The 7,117-nt window shown below is 45.7% G+C and overlaps 1 long non-coding RNA gene across 1 annotated transcript in view; it reads right to left on the bottom strand.

Annotated features, from left to right (window-relative positions):
• The window catches only part of LOC105530969, a 49,022-nt gene extending 42,858 nt beyond the window's left edge, over positions 1 to 6,164 (bottom strand). The window contains exon 1 of the long non-coding RNA XR_001004719.1: positions 5,915 to 6,164. This is a non-coding gene — a long non-coding RNA (uncharacterized LOC105530969). The remainder of the gene's footprint in view (positions 1 to 5,914) is intronic.
• Positions 6,165 to 7,117: the final 953 nt, after the last annotated feature.

The raw sequence follows: 7,117 nt of genomic DNA, 5'->3' as shown, positions 1-7,117 counted from the left end.
GATTCTCCTGCCTCAGTCTCCTGAATAGCTGGGATTACAGGCATGCGCCATCACACCCTGCTAATTTTTGTATTTTTAGTAGAGACGGGGTTTCACCATGTTGGCCAGGCTGGTCTCAAACTCCTGACCTCATGATTCGCCTGCCTCAGCCTCCGAAAGTGCTGGGATTGCAGGCGTTAGCCACTGTGCCTGGCCTCAAGCGACTGTCTTGCCTCAGCCTCTTTTAGTCGCTGGAATTACAGGCACATGCCACCATGATTTTGCCATGTTGTCCAGGCTGGTCTCGAACTCGTGACCTCAAGTGATCTGCTCACCTCGGCCTCCCAAGGTGCTGGGATTACAAGCATGAGCCACTGCACCTGGCCTGAGTACTCTATTTAAAACGCACTCCTCTCCTGTTACTCTCAGTATGGCTTTGTTTACCTTCATAGCAATTAGCCTCACCTGAGGTATCATATTCTACTCATGACTCCTCTGATGTAAGCTCCATGAGGCAGGGGCTGTATTTGGGCCTTTGCTTGTTCCCAGTGCCTGGCATGGAGTTATCTCTCAGCAAATGTTTGTTGAATGTCCGGACATGGTGGTGCATGCCTGTAATTCTAGCACTTTGGGAGGCTGAGGTGGGAGGATCCCTTGAGCCCAGTCGGTTGAGGCTGCAGTGAGCCATGACGGCGCCACTAAACTCCAGCCTGAGAGACAGAGCAGGAACTTGTCTCAAAAAAATTGTTTTTATTGTTGTTGAATGAATGCTTGGAGAGCCAAAGGAACTGATTTAACCTTTCAAAGGCATTAGATCAAACAGGCAGGGCCAGTTTTTCAGATCTGAGAGGGTGCCCAGGAGCTCTTCCCTCTTTCCAGTTCCTCAGTTCAGTTTTCTGGAACAAGAAGGCAACACTGCGTTTGGATAACCACAGCTTTTTCTCAAAGGCTTTTGACCCTGCAGTTGGTTTTTTGTTTGTTTGTTTGTTTGTTTGTTTTGAAACAGCGTTTGGCTCTTATCACCCAGGCTGGAGTACAAGGGCGTGATGTCAGCTCACTGCAACCTTGGCTTCCCAGGTTCAAACAATTCTTTTGCTTCAGCCTCCCCAGTAGCTTGGATTACAGGTGTGTGTCACCACACCCGGTTAATTTTTGTATTTTTAGTAGGACAGGGTTTCACTATGTTGGCCAGGCTGGTCTTGAACTCCTGACCTCAGGTGATCCGCCTGCCTCAGCCTGCCAAAGTGCTGGGATTACAGGTGTGAGCCACTTTGCCCAGCCAAACATCTTTGATCTCTGATAGTCTACCAGACCATTCTGACTACCTGCCCACCTAGTAATTAGTTATTTCCTGCCTTCCATGATCGTCTCCCCCCGTTACCAATTAATAGCATATTTATTAATTTCCTGTTATGAATATGACACTATGTTAATAATGTGGATGCTTTATTAAAATGCAAAGTGACTCTTCCTCCTCAAGTAGGGTAGAGGCAGTATCGTTTAGTGGTTAAGGCAGAGAAGGATACGGATGACAGAACGTCTGGGTTCAAACCCTCTTTTTGTTTTTGTTTTGCTTTGTTTTGTTTTGTTTGAGACAGGCTCTTGCTCTGTCACCCAGCCTGGAGTGCAGTGGCACTAACACAGCCTGGGCTCAAGCAGTCTCCCGCCTTGGTCTCCCAAGGCGTTGGGATTACAGGTGTGAGCCAATAAACCTGGCTCAAACCCTCTTTTTACTACTTACTAGCCATGTGACTTGTGCAAGTCACCTAAACTCCCTAAGCCTCAGTTTTTTGTTGTTGTTTTTTTGTTTTTTTAGATGGAATCTTGCTCTGTTGCCCAAGTTGGAGTGCAGTGGCACGATCTCGGCTCACAGCAACCTCTGCCTCCCAGGTTCAAGCGATTCTCCTGTCTCAGCCTCCCAAGCAGCTGGGATTACAGGTGCATGCTGGCACACCCAGCTAATTTTTCGTATTTTAGTAGAGATGGGGTTTCCCCATATTGCCCAGGCTGGTCTCAAACTCCTGAGCTCAGACAATCCACCCGCCTCGGCCTCCCAAAGTGCTGGGATTACAGGCGTGAGCCACCGCGCCTGGCCTAGCCTCAGTTTTTAATCTCAGAAATGGAGATGACAACAGTACGTACTGCCAGTGAACCACCAGTTTGTTACAGTAAGCTCCCAGAGCCTTGCTCGGCACAATGCTACCACTAGATGACCTTTCATGGCTAGCATAGAATCGTATTGTGTGCTGGGCGCAGTGGCTCATGCCTGTAATCCCACCACTTTGGGAGACTGAGACGGGTGGGTCACATGAGGTCAGCAGTTTCAGACCAGCCTGACCAACAAGGTGAAACCCCGTCTCTACTAAAAGTACAAAAATTAACTGGGCATGGTGGCGCATGCCTGTAATCCCAGCGACTCAGGAGGCTGAGGCAGGAGAATCACTTGAACCTGAGAAGAGGAGGTTGCAGTGAGCTGAGATCACACCATTGCACTCCAGCCTGGGCAACAGGGGTGAAATTCTGTCTCAGAAAAATAAAAAATACAAAAGAATCATATTGTGAAGAGTGTCGATGCATCGATAAAAACTGAAATAACAATACGTGGATTGGATGACTCAGCGCAGTGTTTATACACACAGTGGACACAGGGGACATCCTGGTATAACGGAAAGAGCGTGTGCTTGGGAACCATGCTGGCCTGCATAGGAGTGCCCACTCTAGCTTTTGCTAGCTGTGACATCTTGAGACCTCCCTCATCCACAGTTTCCTTGTTTGCATAACATGGACTTGAATTTTTGCTTATCGGAGCATTTGTGAAGATTTAACAAGATGCTCATTTCCTTCCCTGTGAATGTCTATTGCTGTTTAGAAATCCTGAAGAAAAGGCAAAGACTGTTCTGATTGAGTTGGGAAGTGGGTAGGAAGTCAATACCTCGCTTGGTTAATCAGAAAGACTCCTTTTAGTGAACGGGATTAGAGTTTTGACTGAAAAAAAAAGCCACTGGGTGCAGTGGCTCACGTCTGTAATCCCAACACCCTGGGAGGCCAAGGCAGGCAGATTACCTGAGGTCAGGAGTTCGAGACCAGCCTGGCCAACTGGTGAAACCCCATCTCTACAAAATATTCAAAAATTAGCCAGGCATGGTGGTGCGTGTCTGCAGTCTTAGCTACTTGGGGGACTGAGGCATGAGAATTGCTTGAACCTGGGAGGCAGAGGTTACAGTGAACGAAGATTGTACCACTGCACTCCAGCCTGGACAACAGAGCAAGACCCTGTCTCAAAAAAAAAAAAAAAAGGAAGGAAGGAAAGAAAGAAGCTAAAGAAAAATTATTCTATCAAAACAGAATAAAAGAGGATAATGATTTAGTCAAGGAATGTGTTGGTGTGTGTATCATACAGATCCTTATCTTGCAAAATCCATGTTATAGAATCCTAAAAACTCAGCTTCTAAGGGGGACCAAGGAGCTCTGTAGCTTATTGTAGAAGCCCCTCTATAGACACCATCTCCCAAAAAGGGGTCATCTGACCTCTACTGGAATACTTCTAGGATGGCCAATTCACTGTTGCATGAGGCTGATGATTTTGCTTTTGATAACTTGAGCTCTTCCTAAGGTTTGCCCCCAAATTCTTCCTGCAGCTGACTTCCACCAGCCTCTGACAAAGCACATTTTCCCATCTCTTCTCTCTGTGACTTGGCAGCGATTAGATTTTAATGGTTATCTACTGAGCAGAGTACTTTACAGTTCTTGGTAATAGACCCTTATTCGGGAAAATCAATACCAGAAATAGTTGAAGCTTTAAAAAAATTCACCAGACATCTATCTGAGATGGTTTAATAGCATGGCATTTGTAATTCCCACCACAGTCTGCAATGCAGTGGTGAGCACTGGCACTGATAACAGTGGTGATATATTCCATAGCTAAAATATATTTCTTAGTATCACATCTCAAGTCCAGTTCATTTTGTCAACATTATTGAGCATCTTACTAGGCTGTGGAAGGCACTAAATCCAACATAAACCTGCAAGCTGGTTTTCTCTTTCAACTCCTATTATCATTGTTTAGAACCACATTCATGACATGTGATGTAAAATAACATGATTGATGCTCTTAACAAAGCCATGAATGGGATGGGGTGGAGGGAGGCAGCTCAAATGTGCGCTAGAAAATGTTGATGCAAGGCTGGGATGAGGATGAGGAGAGTGAGGGACCTGGGACACGAAGTCTAAAGATCCTGTCCACCTAGTCCCTGCTCCTGTCTTCAAGGCCTCTTCTAGGTCTGGCATTTTGTGACCCAGTGCATACACATGAAGTGTGTGGTCTTCAAAGTCACCACCTGGGAAACCCTGACTTTCAAACAAATCTTCTATTGTTCACACTTTAGCAACGGTGCTTGAGAATTACCTTCAGAGCCTGCATTGCATTTTTAAATTTCCGTATGTCTTTGGGGGAATGATAAATCTTTGTCCTTTGGAGGTAGATTTGATTTTCAGAAACAGACACAAACCATCTGTGGCCAAATCTAGGGATTAATGTGGAGTAGACAAGCCACATAACTCTATGTGAAGTCAAAAGTAGATTTTCACTTGTGTGTTGTAAATTAGCCTTGAAGGCAATCTTGACGGAGGGGGCTGCAGAATGTGTTTTGAGCTACAACTTTCCAGATTGGTACATATGCTCTGAAGGCATCAACTCCAAAGCCATTACTTGCTCTATTATGAGAGTTTGGGCATGTTTATTCTTTTTTTTTTTTTTTGGAGATGGAGTCTCGCTCTGTCACCCAGGTTGAAGTGCAATGGCACCATCTCGGCTCACTGCAACCTCCGCCTCCTGGGTTCAAATGATTCTCCTGCCTCAGCCTCCCGAGTAGCTGGGATTACAGGCGTGTGCCACCACACCTGGCTAATTTTTGTATTTTTAGTAGAGATGGGGTCTCACCATGTTGGCCAGGCTGGTCTCAAACTCCTGACCTCAGGTGATCTGTCTGCCTCAGCCTCCCAAAGTGCTAGGATTACAGGCGTCAGCCACCGCGCCCTGCCTGGAGTGCTTATTCTAAAAGTCACTTTGATTACTTTCTGGTCAAACTCTGTATTATTGAGTTAGAGTAAATAGAAACCATTTAACTTATCTTCAGTCCTTCTTCTTAAAGGTTGTAAGTGTGGAGAAATTACATAATACTAATATATTACAAAATACTAATGCATTTGCTTTATGATTAAGAGTTGACCCTTAAGAGAAATTGAACGGAACCAAGACATCTTAAGTCCTCTTTTAATCTCTCAAACATCTCAATTTCTCTTCAGGTTTGATTGAAATGTTTCATGTTGGGCAAATCCAAAGATTCCTTGGTGAGTTATCTCAGTCAAAGCAGGAAAGAGGGACCTTCCGATATTCCTACTGCTGATCTGGAAAATCTTAGCTAGCAGAGAAATGAAGAAAGAACTGAAGGCCCTGCAATCCAACCAGTAAGCATCTTCAGACAGTTCCAAGAACTCAGACTCGTTGACTTCTACTGTGGTCATGTGTTGGGCCAAAGTCTGAAAAACAGAATATCTGAGCTCCATGCCTGAAGACCACCCCAATCAATATTGTACTCACTCTTTTTTTTTTTTTTTTTTTGAGACAGAGTATCACTCTGTCGCCCAGGCTAGAGTGTAGTGACACACTCGGCTCACTGCATCCCCCTCCTGGGTTCAAGCAATTCTCCTGCCTCAACCTCTCGTAAAGCTGGGATTATAGTCACGTGCCACCACGCCCAGCTAATCTTTTTGCGTTTTTACTAGGGACAGGGTTTCACCAGGTTAGCCAGGCTGGTCTCAAACTCCTGACCTCAAGTGATCTGCTACCTCTGCCTCCCAAAGTGCTGGGATTACAGGAGTGAGCCACCGTGCCCGGCCAGCACTGGGCTCCTAATCTCCCCAGATATCTACTTACCCATTTGCAAGTCCCTGCCCCAGACAGTAAGCAGCTGCTTCTCCAGCTTCCCAGATAGCTTTTATTCCTTGTGAGAAACCAGCAGTTTCAGATGTCATTCCTGAAATTCAGTCTGAGTTTTTTCAGGCCCAAGACCTGTTGGCCACTTTCTGCTGACGTGGCCTTCGGGTAGAAGTAACCTTCAGCTGGGCTTCCCAGCCACTTGAGTTTGCAGGAAACTATTCTGTATAAGCCTTCGAAAAACGGCAAGCTTCAAAACTCTTACTAGTCTGTAAGTTGGAGCCTTGGGGACATATTTACACACCCTGGAAATTAATTGTTTGATAGCAGAGTTATTGCTAATTGTTTTATGGTTTTGCAACACTGTGTGGTGGCTTACAATTGGTTCTTAGCCAGGCCAGGAGCAGTGGCTCATACCTGTAATCCCAGCACTTTGAGAGGCCGAGGCGGGTGGATCATGAGGTCAGGAGTTCAAGACCAGCCTGGCCAACATGGTGAAACCCCGTCTCTACTAAAAATACAAAAATTAGCCAGGCATTGTGGCACACACCTGTAATCCCAGCTACTTGGGAGCCTGAGCCAGGAGAATTGCTTCTACCTGGGGGGCGGAGGTTGCAGTGAGCTGTGATCACGCCATTGCACTCTAGCCTGGGCAACAAAAGCAAAACTCCATCTCAAAAAAAAGAAAAAAGAAAATAAAAGAAACTGCATCAAGTCACAGAACTAGTGAGTGGCAGAGCCACAACTTTTTAACCCAGAGTCCCAGTGAGGCTGGGAATTACAGGAGAAGTCAGAGAGGGAAAGAACTGGCTATCGAAGTGGACAAGCGACGTAAGAAGTGTCTTGGAGGGTAAAATCCTTGAAGAGAGAAGCTAAGGGAAGAATGTGGAAAGGAAGATGAGGCCCCAAATAACCCTGGTTCAGTCATTAATTCATTCAACAAACGTTTGCAATTCCAGCTGTTAAGTTTTCTTCAGAGCCTCAGCTGCCTAAACTCAGCCATGAAGAGCTATTTAAGATGCATGTCATCCTTAAAACCCATTTATCAGGTGTGTGTATCAGATTTCCCAGCTGGACTTAAACAGCTGCAGTTCTGACCTCTAACCCTTGACTTCTAGTAGCAGATTACCAGAATCCGTATCTCAGCTTGTATATTTCCTAGCTGGGAGACTTTGGGCAGGTCACTTGACCTCTCTGGGCCTT

The sequence above is a fragment of the Mandrillus leucophaeus genome, unplaced genomic scaffold (genome assembly GCF_000951045.1).
Source record: "Mandrillus leucophaeus isolate KB7577 unplaced genomic scaffold, Mleu.le_1.0 Scaffold858, whole genome shotgun sequence".
NCBI lineage: Eukaryota > Metazoa > Chordata > Mammalia > Primates > Cercopithecidae > Mandrillus > Mandrillus leucophaeus.
The sequence above is the reverse complement of the archived record's forward strand: the minus strand, read 5'-3'. Positions and strand labels throughout refer to the sequence as shown.